A 16443-nucleotide genomic window follows, 5' to 3' on the forward strand; every position below is an offset into this window, starting at 1 on the left:
ATACCATTTTACAATTTTGACCCAAGTTAGAAACAGAGTCTAAGGTGTAAAATTTCGACTGCCCATATCTTGGAAACTATAACAGATAATGCAATTTGGCAATCGACAATGTTATCAGCATGCCGAATATTACTTGGAATCTGAATTTAAACGAAATTGCTAATTCATAAGACCATTTTGCAATATTGGCCCAAGTTAGAAACTGAGTCTAAGGTGTAAAATTTCGATTGCCCATATATCGGAAACTATAAGAGATAATGCAATTTGGCAATCGGTAATGTAATCAGCATGCCGAATATTACTTGGAATCTGAATTTAAACGAAATTGCCAATTCATATGACCATTTTGCAATATTGACCCAAGTTAGAAACACAGTCTAAGGTGTAAAATTTCGATTGCCCATATCTTGGAAAGTATAAGAGATAATGCAATTTGGCAATCGCCAATGTAATTAGCACGCCGAATATTACTTCGAATGTGAATTGGAACGAAATCGCTAATTCATAAGACCATTTTACAATTTTAGCCCAAGTTAGAAGCAGAGTCAATATATTGTAAATTGTCGATAGTCCATATCTCGGAAAATATAAGAGCTAGAGCAATTTGGCAATCAGCAACGTAATTAGCATGCCGAAGATTACTTGGAATGTGAATTGGAAAGAAATCGCTAATTCATAAGACCATTTTACAATTTTGGCCCAAGTTAGAAACAGAGTCTAAGGGGTAAAATTTCGATTGCCCATATCTCGAAAACTATAAGAAATAATGCAATTTGGCAATAGGCAATGAAATCAGCATGCCGAATAATACTTGGAATGTGAATTGGAACGAAATCGCTAATTCATAAGACCACTTTATAATTTTGACCCAAGTTAGAAGAAGAGCCAAATTGTAAAATTTCGATTGCCCATACCTCGGAAACTATAACAGATAATGCAATTTGGCAATCGGCAATGTAATTAGCACGCCGAATATTACTTGGAATGTGAATTGGAACGAAATCGCTAATTCATATGTCCATTTTACAATTTTGACCCAAGTTAGAAGAAGAGCTAAATTGTAAAATTTCGATAGTCCATATCTCGGAAACTATAAGAGATAACACTATTTGACAATAGGCAACGTAATTCGCATACCGAATATTACTTGGAATGTGAATTGGAACAAAATCGCTAATTTATAAGACCATTTTACAATTTCGGATCAGGTTAGAAACAGAGTCTAAGGTGTAAAATTTCGATTGCCCATATCTTGGAAACTATAAGAGATAATGCAATTTGGCAATCGGCAATGTAATTAGCATGCCGAAAATTACTTGGAATGTGAATTGGAACGATATCGCTAATTCATAAGACCATTTTGCAATATTGGCCCAAGTTAGAAACAAAGTCTAAGGTGTCAAATTTCGATTGCCCACATCTCGGAAACTATAAGAGATAATGCAATTTACTAATAGGTAATGTAATCAGCATGCCGAATATTACTTGGAATGTGAATCCATTACTTTAGTGATTTCCATATCTTGGAATCTATAAGAGATAATGCAGTTTGGCAATCGGCAATGTAATTAGCACGCCGAATGTTACTTGGAATGTGAATTTAAACGAAATCGCTAATTCATAAGACCATATTACAATTTTGACCCAAGTTAGAAGAAGAGCTAAATTGTAAAATTTCGATAGTCCATATCTCGGAAACTATATGAGATAACACTATTTGACAATCGGCAACGTAATTCGCATACCGAATATTACTTGGAATGTGAATTGGTACGAAATCGCTAATTTATAAGACCATTTTAAAATTTCGGATCAAGTTAGAAACAGAGTCTAAGGTGTTAAATTTCGATTGCCCATATCTTGGAAAGTATAAGAGATAATGCAATTTGACAATCGCCAATGTAATTAGCACGCCGAATATTACTTGGAATGTGAATTGGAACGAAATCGCTAATTCATAAGACCATTTTACAATTTTAGCCCAAGTTAGAAGCAGAGTCAATATATTGTAAATTGTCCATCGTCCATATCTCGGAAAATATAAGAGCTAGAGCAATTTGGCAATCAGCAACGTAATTAGCATGCCGAAGATTACTTGGAATGTGAATTGGAAAGAAATCGCTAATTTATAAGACCATTTTACAATTTTGGCCCAAGTTAGAAACAGAGTCTAAGGGGTAAAATTTCGATTGCCCATATCTCGAAACTATAAGAGATAATGCAATTCGACAATCGGCAACGAAATTAGCATGGCGAATATTACTTGGAATCTGAATTTAAACGAAATTGCTAATTCATAAGACCATTTTGCAATATTGGCCCAAGTTAGAAACAGAGTCTAAGGTGTAAAATTTCGATTGCCCATATCTCGGAAACTATAAGAGATAATGCAATTTGGCAATAGGCAATGAAATCAGCATGCCGAATAATACTTGGAATGTGAATTGGAACGAAATCGCTAATTCATAAGACCACTTTATAATTTTGACCCAAGTTAGAAGAAGAGCCAAATTGTAAAATTTCGATAGTCCATATCTCGGAAACTATAAGGGATAACACTATTTGAAAATCGGCAACGTAATTAGGATGCGGAATATTATTTGGAATGTGATTTAGAACGAAATCGCTAATTCATAGGACCATTTTACAATTTTGGATCAAGTTAGAAACAGAGTCTAAGGTGTAAAATTTCGATTGCCCATATCTTGGAAACTATAAGAGATAATGCAATTTGGCAATCGGCAACGTAATTTGCATGCCGAATATTACTTGGAATGTGAATTGGAACGAAATCGCTAATTCATAAGACCATATTACAGTTTTGACCCAAGTTAGAAGAAGAGCTAAATTGTAAAATTTCGATAGTCCATATCTCGGAAACTATAAGAGATAACGCAATTTGACAATCGGCAACGTAATTAGCATGCCGAAAATTACTTATAATGTGAATTGGAAAGAAATCGCTAATTTATAAGACCATTTTACAATTTTGGCCCAAGTTAGAAACACAGTCTAAGGGGTAAAATTTCGATTGCCCATATCTCGAAACTATAAGAGATAATGCAATTCGACAATCGGCAACGAAATTAGCATGGCGAATATTACTTGGAATCTGAATTTAAACGAAATTGCTAATTCATAAGACCATTTTGCAATATTGGCCCAAGTTAGAAACAAAGTCTAAGGTGTCAAATTTCGATTGCCCATATCTTGGAAACTATAAGAGATAATGCAATTTAGTAATAGGTAATGTAATCAGCATGCCGAATATTACTTGGAATGTGAATTGGAACGAAATCGCTAATTCATAAGACCATTTTACAATTTTGACCCAAGTTAGAAGAAGAGCCAAATTGTAAAAATTCGATAGTCCATATCTCGGAAACTATAAGAGATAACACTATTTGACAATCGACAAGGTAATTAGCATGCGGTATATTATTTGGAATGTGATTTAGAACGAAATCGCAAATTCATAAGACCATTTTACAATTTTGGCCCAAGTTAGAAACAGAGTCTAAGGTGTAACATTTCGATTGCCCATATCTTGGAAACTATAAGAGATAACACTATTTGACATCGTAATTAGCATATCGAATATTACTTGGAATGTGAATTGGAACGAAATCGCAAATTCATAAGACCATTTTAAAATTTTGGCCCAAGTTAGAAACAGAGTCTAAGGTGTAACATTTCGATTGCCCATATCTTGGAAACTATAAGAGATAACACTATTTGACATCGTAATTAGCATATCGAATATTACTTGGAATGTGAATTGGAACGAAATCGCAAATTCATAAGACCATTTTACAATTTTGGCCCAAGTTAGAAACAGAGTCTAAGGTGTAAAATTTCGATTGCCCATATCTCCGAAACTATAAGAGATAATGCAATTCGATAATCGGCAATGTAATCAGCATGCCGAATATTACTTGGAATGTGAATTAGAACGAAATCGCTAATTCATAAGACCACTTTACAATTTTGACCCAAGTTAGAAGAAGAGCCAAATTGTAAAATTTCGATAGCCCATATCTCGAAAACTATAAGAGATAACGCAATTTGACAATCGGCAACGTAATTAGCATGCCGAATATTACTTGGAATGTGAATTGGAACGAAATCGCTAATTCATAAGACCATTTTACAATTTTGACCCAAGTTAGAAGAAGAGCTAAATAGTAAAATTTCGATAGTCCATATCTCAGAAACTATAAGAGATAACACTATTTGACAATCGGCAACGTAATTCGCATATCGAATATTACTTGGAATGTGAATTGCAACGAAATCGCAAATTCATAAGACCATTTTACAATTTTGGCCCAAGTTAGAAACAGAGTCTAAGGTGTAAAATTTCGATTGCCCATATCTCGGAAACTATAAGAGATAATGCAATTTGGCAATAGGCAATGAAATCAGCATGCCGAATAATACTTGGAATGTGAATTGGAACAAAATCGCTAATTCATAAGACCACTTTACAATTTTGACCCAAGTTAGAAGAAGAGCCAAATTGTAAAATTGCGATAGTCCATATCTCGGAAACTATAAGGGTTAACACTATTTGACAATCGGCAACGTAATTAGCATACCGAATATTACTTGGAACGTGAATTGGAACGAAATCGCTAATTCATAAGACCATTTTGCAATATTGGCCCAAATTAGAAACAGAGTCTAAGGTGTAAAATTTCGATTGCCCATATCTTGGAAACTATAAGAGATAATGCAATTTGGCAATCGGCAACGTAATTAGCATGCCGAATATTACTTGGAATGTGAATTGGAACGAAATTCCTAATTCATAAGACCATTTTGCAATATTGGCCCAAGTTAGAAACAAAGTCTAAGATGTCAAATTTCGATTGCCCATATCTCGGAAACTACAAGAGATAATGCAATTTGGTAATAGGTAATGTAATCAGCATGCCGAATATTACTTGGAATGTGAATTGGAATGAAATTGCTAATTCATAAGGCCATTTTACAATTATAGCCCAAGTTAGAAGCAGAGTCAATATATTGTAAATTATCGATAATCCATATCTCGGAAAATTAAGAGTTAGAGCAATTTGGCAATCAGCAACGTAATTAGCATGCCGAAGATTACTTGGAATGTGAATTGGAACGAGATCGCTTATTCATAAGACCATTTTACAATTTTGGCCCAAGTTAGAAACAGAGTCTAAGGTGTAAAATTTCGACTGCCCATATCTTGGAAACTATAACAGATAATGCAATTTGGCAATCGACAATGTTATCAGCATGCCGAATATTACTTGGAATCTGAATTTAAACGAAATTGCTAATTCATAAGACCATTTTGCAATATTGGCCCAAGTTAGAAACAGAGTCTAAGGTGTAAAATTTCGATTGCCCATATATCGGAAACTATAAGAGATAATGCAATTTGGCAATCGGTAATGTAATCAGCATGCCGAATATTACTTGGAATCTGAATTTAAACGAAATTGCCAATTCATATGACCATTTTGCAATATTGACCCAAGTTAGAAACACAGTCTAAGGTGTAAAATTTCGATTGCCCATATCTTGGAAAGTATAAGAGATAATGCAACTTGGCAATCGCCAATGTAATTAGCACGCCGAATACTACTTCGAATGTGAATTGGAACGAAATCGCTAATTCATAAGACCATTTTACAATTTTAGCCCAAGTTAGAAGCAGAGTCAATATATTGTAAATTGTCGATAGTCCATATCTCGGAAAATATAAGAGCTAGAGCAATTTGGCAATCAGCAACGTAATTAGCATGCCGAAGATTACTTGGAATGTGAATTGGAAAGAAATCGCTAATTCATAAGACCATTTTACAATTTTGACCCAAGTTAGAAGAAGAGCCAAATTGTAAAATTTCGATAGTCCATATCTCGGAAACTATAAGAGATAACACTATTTGACAATCGGCAACGTAATTAGCATACCGAATATTACTTGGAATGTGAATTGGAACAAAATCGCTAATTCATAAGACCATTTTGCAATATTGGCCCAAATTAGAAACAGAGTCTAAGGTGTAAAATTTCGATTGCCCATATCTTGGAAACTATAAGAGATAATGCAATTTGGCAATCGGCAATGTAATTAGCACACCGAATATTACTAGGAATGTGAATTTAAACCTAATTGCTAATTCATAAGTCCATTTTGCAATATTGGCCCAAGTTAGAAACATAGTCTAAGGTGTAAAATTTCCATTGCCCATATCTTGGAAACTATAAGAGATAATGCAATTTGGCAATCGGCAACGTAATTAGCATGCCGAATATTACTTGGAATGTGAATTGGAACGAAATTCCTAATTCATAAGACCATTTTGCAATATTGGCCCAAGTTAGAAACAAAGTCTAAGATGTCAAATTTCGATTGCCCATATCTCGGAAACTACAAGAGATAATGCAATTTGGTAATAGGTAATGTAATCAGCATGCCGAATATTACTTGGAATGTGAATTGGAATGAAATTGCTAATTCATAAGGCCATTTTACAATTATAGCCCAAGTTAGAAGCAGAGTCAATATATTGTAAATTATCGATAATCCATATCTCGGAAAATTAAGAGTTAGAGCAATTTGGCAATCAGCAACGTAATTAGCATGCCGAAGATTACTTGGAATGTGAATTGGAACGAGATCGCTTATTCATAAGACCATTTTACAATTTTGACCCAAGTTAGAAACAGAGTCTAAGGTGTAAAATTTCGACTGCCCATATCTTGGAAACTATAACAGATAATGCAATTTGGCAATCGACAATGTTATCAGCATGCCGAATATTACTTGGAATCTGAATTTAAACGAAATTGCTAATTCATAAGACCATTTTGCAATATTGGCCCAAGTTAGAAACTGAGTCTAAGGTGTAAAATTTCGATTGCCCATATATCGGAAACTATAAGAGATAATGCAATTTGGCAATCGGTAATGTAATCAGCATGCCGAATATTACTTGGAATCTGAATTTAAACGAAATTGCCAATTCATATGACCATTTTGCAATATTGACCCAAGTTAGAAACACAGTCTAAGGTGTAAAATTTCGATTGCCCATATCTTGGAAAGTATAAGAGATAATGCAATTTGGCAATCGCCAATGTAATTAGCACGCCGAATATTACTTCGAATGTGAATTGGAACGAAATCGCTAATTCATAAGACCATTTTACAATTTTAGCCCAAGTTAGAAGCAGAGTCAATATATTGTAAATTGTCGATAGCCCATATCTCGGAAAATATAAGAGCTAGAGCAATTTGGCAATCAGCAACGTAATTAGCATGCCGAAGATTACTTGGAATGTGAATTGGAAAGAAATCGCTAATTCATAAGACCATTTTACAATTTTGGCCCAAGTTAGAAACAGAGTCTAAGGGGTAAAATTTCGATTGCCCATATCTCGAAAACTATAAGAAATAATGCAATTTGGCAATAGGCAATGAAATCAGCATGCCGAATAATACTTGGAATGTGAATTGGAACGAAATCGCTAATTCATAAGACCACTTTATAATTTTGACCCAAGTTAGAAGAAGAGCCAAATTGTAAAATTTCGATTGCCCATACCTCGGAAACTATAACAGATAATGCAATTTGGCAATCGGCAATGTAATTAGCACGCCTAATATTACTTGGAATGTGAATTGGAACGAAATCGCTAATTCATATGTCCATTTTACAATTTTGACCCAAGTTAGAAGAAGAGCTAAATTGTAAAATTTCGATAGTCCATATCTCGGAAACTATAAGAGATAACACTATTTGACAATAAGCAACGTAATTCGCATACCGAATATTACTTGGAATGTGAATTGGAACAAAATCGCTAATTTATAAGACCATTTTACAATTTCGGATCAGGTTAGAAACAGAGTCTAAGGTGTAAAATTTCGATTGCCCATATCTTGGAAACTATAAGAGATAATGCAATTTGGCAATCGGCAATGTAATTAGCATGCCGAAAATTACTTGGAATGTGAATTGGAACGATATCGCTAATTCATAAGACCATTTTGCAATATTGGCCCAAGTTAGAAACAAAGTCTAAGGTGTCAAATTTCGATTGCCCACATCTCGGAAACTATAAGAGATAATGCAATTTACTAATAGGTAATGTAATCAGCATGCCGAATATTACTTGGAATGTGAATCCATTACTTTAGTGATTTCCATATCTTGGAATCTATAAGAGATAATGCAGTTTGGCAATCGGCAATGTAATTAGCACGCCGAATGTTACTTGGAATGTGAATTTAAACGAAATCGCTAATTCATAAGACCATATTACAATTTTGACCCAAGTTAGAAGAAGAGCTAAATTGTAAAATTTCGATAGTCCATATCTCGGAAACTATATGAGATAACACTATTTGATAATCGGCAACGTAATTCGCATACCGAATATTACTTGGAATGTGAATTGGAACGAAATCGCTAATTTATAAGACCATTTTAAAATTTCGGATCAAGTTAGAAACAGAGTCTAAGGTGTTAAATTTCGATTGCCCATATCTTGGAAAGTATAAGAGATAATGCAATTTGACAATCGCCAATGTAATTAGCACGCCGAATATTACTTGGAATCTGAATTGGAACGAAATCGCTAATTCATAAGACCATTTTACAATTTTAGCCCAAGTTAGAAGCAGAGTCAATATATTGTAAATTGTCCATAGTCTATATCTCAGAAAATATAAGAGCTAGAGCAATTTGGCAATCAGCAACGTAATTAGCATGCCGAAGATTACTTGGAATGTGAATTGGAAAGAAATCGCTAATTTATAAGACCATTTTACAATTTTGGCCCAAGTTAGAAACAGAGTCTAAGGGGTAAAATTTCGATTGCCCATATCTCGAAACTATAAGAGATAATGCAATTCGACAATCGGCAACGAAATTAGCATGGCGAATATTACTTGGAATCTGAATTTAAACGAAATTGCTAATTCATAAGACCATTTTGCAATATTGGCCCAAGTTAGAAACAGAGTCTAAGGTGTAAAATTTCGATTGCCCATATCTCGGAAACTATAAGAGATAATGCAATTTGGCAATAGGCAATGAAATCAGCATGCCGAATAATACTTGGAATGTGAATTGGAACGAAATCGCTAATTCATAAGACCATTTTACAATTTTGACCCAAGTTAGAAGAAGAGCCAAATTGTAAAAATTCGATAGTCCATATCTCGGAAACTATAAGAGATAACACTATTTGACAATCGACAAGGTAATTAGCATGCGGTATATTATTTGGAATGTGATTTAGAACGAAATCGCAAATTCATAAGACCATTTTACAATTTTGGCCCAAGTTAGAAACAGAGTCTAAGGTGTAAAATTTCGATTGCCCATATCTTGGAAACTATAAGAGATAATGCAATTTGGCAATAGGCAATGAAATCAGCATGCCGAATAATACTTGGAATGTGAATTGGAACGAAATCGCTAATTCATAAGACCACTTTATAATTTTGACCCAAGTTAGAAGAAGAGCCAAATTGTAAAATTTCGATAGTCCATATCTCGGAAACTATATGGGATAACACTATTTGAAAATCGGCAACGTAATTAGGATGCGGAATATTATTTGGAATGTGATTTAGAACGAAATCGCTAATTCATAGGACCATTTTACAATTTTGGATCAAGTTAGAAACAGAGTCTAAGGTGTAAAATTTCGATTGCCCATATCTTGGAAACTATAAGAGATAATGCAATTTGGCAATCGGCAACGTAATTTGCATGCCGAATATTACTTGGAATGTGAATTGGAACGAAATCGCTAATTCATAAGACCATATTACAGTTTTGACCCAAGTTAGAAGAAGAGCTAAATTGTAAAATTTCGATAGTCCATATCTCGGAAACTATAAGAGATAACGCAATTTGACAATCGGCAACGTAATTAGCATGCCGAAAATTACTTATAATGTGAATTGGAAAGAAATCGCTAATTTATAAGACCATTTTACAATTTTGGCCCAAGTTAGAAACACAGTCTAAGGGGTAAAATTTCGATTGCCCATATCTCGAAACTATAAGAGATAATGCAATTCGACAATCGGCAACGAAATTAGCATGGCGAATATTACTTGGAATCTGAATTTAAACGAAATTGCTAATTCATAAGACCATTTTGCAATATTGGCCCAAGTTAGAAACAAAGTCTAAGGTGTCAAATTTCGATTGCCCATATCTTGGAAACTATAAGAGATAATGCAATTTAGTAATAGGTAATGTAATCAGCATGCCGAATATTACTTGGAATGTGAATTGGAACGAAATCGCTAATTCATAAGACCATTTTACAATTTTGACCCAAGTTAGAAGAAGAGCCAAATTGTAAAAATTCGATAGTCCATATCTCGGAAACTATAAGAGATAACACTATTTGACAATCGACAAGGTAATTAGCATGCGGTATATTATTTGGAATGTGATTTAGAACGAAATCGCAAATTCATAAGACCATTTTACAATTTTGGCCCAAGTTAGAAACAGAGTCTAAGGTGTAACATTTCGATTGCCCATATCTTGGAAACTATAAGAGATAACACTATTTGACATCGTAATTAGCATATCGAATATTACTTGGAATGTGAATTGGAACGAAATCGCAAATTCATAAGACCATTTTAAAATTTTGGCCCAAGTTAGAAACAGAGTCTAAGGTGTAACATTTCGATTGCCCATATCTTGGAAACTATAAGAGATAACACTATTTGTCATCGTAATTAGCATATCGAATATTACTTGGAATGTGAATTGGAACGAAATCGCAAATTCATAAGACCATTTTACAATTTTGGCCCAAGTTAGAAACAGAGTCTAAGGTGTAAAATTTCGATTGCCCATATCTCCGAAACTATAAGAGATAATGCAATTCGATAATCGGCAATGTAATCAGCATGCCGAATATTACTTGGAATGTGAATTAGAACGAAATCGCTAATTCATAAGACCACTTTACAATTTTGACCCAAGTTAGAAGAAGAGCCAAATTGTAAAATTTCGATAGCCCATATCTCGAAAACTATAAGAGATAACGCAATTTGACAATCGGCAACGTAATTAGCATGCCGAATATTACTTGGAATGTGAATTGGAACGAAATCGCTAATTCATAAGACCATTTTACAATTTTGACCCAAGTTAGAAGAAGAGCTAAATAGTAAAATTTCGATAGTCCATATCTCAGAAACTATAAGAGATAACACTATTTGACAATCGGCAACGTAATTCGCATATCGAATATTACTTGGAATGTGAATTGCAACGAAATCGCAAATTCATAAGACCATTTTACAATTTTGGCCCAAGTTAGAAACAGAGTCTAAGGTGTAAAATTTCGATTGCCCATATCTCGGAAACTATAAGAGATAATGCAATTTGGCAATAGGCAATGAAATCAGCATGCCGAATAATACTTGGAATGTGAATTGGAACAAAATCGCTAATTCATAAGACCACTTTACAATTTTGACCCAAGTTAGAAGAAGAGCCAAATTGTAAAATTGCGATAGTCCATATCTCGGAAACTATAAGGGATAACACTATTTGACAATCGGCAACGTAATTAGCATACCGAATATTACTTGGAACGTGAATTGGAACGAAATCGCTAATTCATAAGACCATTTTGCAATATTGGCCCAAATTAGAAACAGAGTCTAAGGTGTAAAATTTCGATTGCCCATATCTTGGAAACTATAAGAGATAATGCAATTTGGCAATCGGCAACGTAATTAGCATGCCGAATATTACTTGGAATGTGAATTGGAACGAAATTCCTAATTCATAAGACCATTTTGCAATATTGGCCCAAGTTAGAAACTAAGTCTAAGATGTCAAATTTCGATTGCCCATATCTCGGAAACTACAAGAGATAATGCAATTTGGTAATAGGTAATGTAATCAGCATGCCGAATATTACTTGGAATGTGAATTGGAATGAAATTGCTAATTCATAAGGCCATTTTACAATTATAGCCCAAGTTAGAAGCAGAGTCAATATATTGTAAATTATCGATAATCCATATCTCGGAAAATTAAGAGTTAGAGCAATTTGGCAATCAGCAACGTAATTAGCATGCCGAAGATTACTTGGAATGTGAATTGGAACGAGATCGCTTATTCATAAGACCATTTTACAATTTTGGCCCAAGTTAGAAACAGAGTCTAAGGTGTAAAATTTCGACTGCCCATATCTTGGAAACTATAACAGATAATGCAATTTGGCAATCGACAATGTTATCAGCATGCCGAATATTACTTGGAATCTGAATTTAAACGAAATTGCTAATTCATAAGACCATTTTGCAATATTGGCCCAAGTTAGAAACAGAGTCTAAGGTGTAAAATTTCGATTGCCCATATATCGGAAACTATAAGAGATAATGCAATTTGGCAATCGGTAATGTAATCAGCATGCCGAATATTACTTGGAATCTGAATTTAAACGAAATTGCCAATTCATATGACCATTTTGCAATATTGACCCAAGTTAGAAACACAGTCAAAGGTGTAAAATTTCGATTGCCCATATCTTGGAAAGTATAAGAGATAATGCAACTTGGCAATCGCCAATGTAATTAGCACGCCGAATATTACTTCGAATGTGAATTGGAACGAAATCGCTAATTCATAAGACCATTTTACAATTTTAGCCCAAGTTAGAAGCAGAGTCAATAAATTGTAAATTGTCGATAGTCCATATCTCGGAAAATATAAGAGCTAGAGCAATTTGGCAATCAGCAACGTAATTAGCATGCCGAAGATTACTTGGAATGTGAATTGGAAAGAAATCGCTAATTCATAAGACCATTTTACAATTTTGGCCCAAGTTAGAAACAGAGTCTAAGAGGTAAAATTTCGATTGCCCATATCTCGAAAACTATAAGAGATAATGCAATTTGGCAATAGGCAATGAAATCAGCATGCCGAATAATACTTGGAATGTGAATTGGAACGAAATCGCTAATTCATAAGACCACTTTATAATTTTGACCCAAGTTAGAAGAAGAGCCAAATTGTAAAATTTCGATAGTCCATATCTCGGAAACTATAAGGGATAACACTATTTGAAAATCGGCAACGTAATTAGGATGCGGAATATTATTTGGAATGTGATTTAGAACGAAATCGCTAATTCATAGGACCATTTTACAATTTTGGCCCAAGTTAGAAACAGAGTCTAAGGGGTAAAATTTCGATTGCCCATATCTTGGAAACTATAAGAGATAATGCAATTTGGCAATCGGCAACGTAATTTGCATGCCGAATATTACTTGGAATGTGAATTAGAATGAAATCGCTAATTCATAAGACCATATTACAGTTTTGACCCAAGTTACAAGAAGAGCTAAATTGTAAAATTTCGATAGTCCATATCTCGGAAACTATAAGAGATAACACTATTTGACAATCGGCAACGTAATTCGCATACCGAATATTACTTGGAATGTGAATTGGAACGAAATCGCTAATTCATAAGACCATTTTACAATTTTGACCCAAGTTAGAAGAAGAGCCAAATTGTAAAATTTCGATAGTCCATATCTCGGAAACTATAAGGGATAACACTATTTGAAAATCGGCAACGTAATTAGGATGCGGAATATTACTTGGAATGTGAATTGGAACGAAATCGCTAATTCATAAGACCATTTTACAATTTTAGCCCAAGTTAGAAGCAGAGTCAATATATTGTAAATTGTCGATAGTCCATATCTCGGAAAATATAAGAGCTAGAACAATTTGGCAATCAGCAACGTAATTAGCATGCCGAAGATTACTTGGAATGTGAATTGGAACGAAATCGCTGATTCATAAGACCACTTTACAATTTTGACCCAAGTTAGAAGAAGAGCCAAATTGTAAAATTTCGATAGTCCATATCTCGGAAACTATAAGGGATAACACTATTTGACAATCGGCAAAGTAATTAGCATGCGGAATATTATTTGGAATGTGATTTAGAACGAAATCGCTAATTCATAAGACCATTTTACAGTTTTGGCCCAAGTTAGACACAGAGTTTAAGGTGTAAAATATCGATTGCCCATATCTTGGAAACTATAAGAGATAATGCAATTTGGCAATCGGCAATGTAATTAGCATGCCGAATATTACTTGGAGTGTGAATTGGAACGAAATTGCTAATTCATAAGACCATTTTACAATTATAGCCCAAGTTAGAAGCAGAGTCAATATATCGTAAATTATCGATAATCCATATCTCGGAAAATTAAAAGTTAGAGCAATTTGGCAATCAGCAACGTAATTAGCATGCCGAAGATTACTTGGAATGTGAATTGGAACGAAATCGCTAATTCATAAGGGTATTTTACAATTTTGGCCCAAGTTAGAAACATTGTCTAAGGGGTAAAATTTCGATTGCCCATATCTCGGAAACTATAAGAGATAATGCAATTCGACAATCGGCAACGAAATTAGCATACCGAATATTACTTGGAATCTGAATTTAAACGAAATTGCTAATTCATAAGACCATTTTGCAATATTGGCCCAAGTTAGAAACAGAGTCTAAGGTGTAAAATTTCGATAGTCCATATCTCGAAAACTATAAGAGATAACGCAATTTGACAATCGGCAACGTAATTAACATGCGGAATATTATATGGAATGTGATTTAGAACGAAGTCACTAATTCGTAAGACCATTTTACAATTTTGGCCCAAGTTAGAAACAGAGTCTAAGGTGTAAAATTTCGATTGCCCATATCTTGGAATCTATAAGAGATAATGCAATTTGGCAATTGGCAATGTAATTAGCATACCGAATATTACTTGGAATCTGAATTTAAACGAAATCGCTAATTCATAAGACCACTTTACAATTTTGACCCAAGTTAGAAGAAGAGCCAAATTGTGAAATTTCGATAGTCCATATCTCGGAAACTATAAGGGATAACACTATTTGACAATCGGCAACGTAATTAGCATACGGAATATTATTTGGAATGTGATTTAGAACGAAATCAGTAATTCATAAGACCATTTTACAATTTTGGCCCAAGTTAGAAACAGTCTAAGGTGTAAAATTTCGATTGCCCATATCTTGGAAACTATAAGAGATAATGCAATTTGGCAATCGGCAATGTAATTAGCACACCGAATATTACTAGGAATGTGAATTTAAACGTAATCGCTAATTCATTAGACCATTTTGCAATATTGGCTCAACTTAGAAACGTAGTTTAAGGTGTAAAATTTCCATTGCCCATATCTCGGAAACTATAAGAGATAATGCAATTTGGCAATAGGCAATGTAATCAGCATGCCGAATATTACTTGGAATGTGAATTGGAACGAAATCGCTAATTCATAAGACCATTTTACAATTTTGACCCAAGTTAGAAGAAGAGCCAAATTGTAAAATTTCGATAGTCCATATCTCGGAAACTATAAGAGATAACACTATTTGAAAATCGGCAACGTAATTAGGATGCGGAATATTATTTGGAATGTGATTTAGAACGAAATCGCTAATTCATAGGACCATTTTACAATTTTGGCCCAAGTTAGAAACAGAGTCTAAGGTGTAAAATTTCGATTGCCCGTATCTTGGAAACTATAAGAGATAATGCAATTTGGCAATCGGCAACGTAATTTGCATGCCGAATATTACTTGGAATGTGAATTGGAACGAAATCGCTAATTCATAAGGCCATATTACAGTTTTGACCCAAGTTAGAAGAAGAGCTAAATTGTAAATTTTCGATAGTTCATATCTCGAAAACTATAAGAGATAACACTATTTGACAATCGGCAACGTAATTGGCATACCGAATATTACTTGGAATGTGAATTGGAACGAAATCGCTAATTTATAAGACCATTTTACAATTTCGGATCAAGTTAGAAACAGAGTCTAAGATGTAAAATTTCGATTGCCCATATCTTGGAAACTATAAGAGATAATGCAATTTGGCAATCGGCAATGTAATTAGCACGCCGAATATTACTTGGAATGTGAATTGGAACGAAATCGCTAATTCATAAGACCATTTTACAATTTTGGCCCAAGTTAGAAACAGAGTCTATGGGGTAAAATTTCGATTGCCCATATCTCGGAAACTATAAGAGATAATGCAATTCGACAATCGGCAACGAAATTAGCATACCGAATATTACTTGGAATCTGAATTTAAACGAAATTGTTAATTCATAAGACCATTTTCCAATTTTAGCCCAAGTTAGAAGCAGAGTCAATATATTGTAAATTGTCGATAGTCCATATCTCGGAAAATATAAGAGTTAGAGCAATTTGGCAATCATCAACGTAATTAGCATGCCGAAGATTTCTTGGAATGTGAATTGGAACTAAATCGCTAATTCATAAGACCATTTTGCAATATTGGCCTAAATTAGAAACAGAGTCTAAGATGTAAAATTTC

The sequence above is a fragment of the Rhynchophorus ferrugineus genome, unplaced genomic scaffold, assembly GCF_030347505.1.
Source record: "Rhynchophorus ferrugineus isolate W39M unplaced genomic scaffold, kcgeb_rfMv2 rfM2, whole genome shotgun sequence".
In the NCBI taxonomy this organism is placed as follows: Eukaryota; Metazoa; Arthropoda; class Insecta; order Coleoptera; family Curculionidae; genus Rhynchophorus; species Rhynchophorus ferrugineus.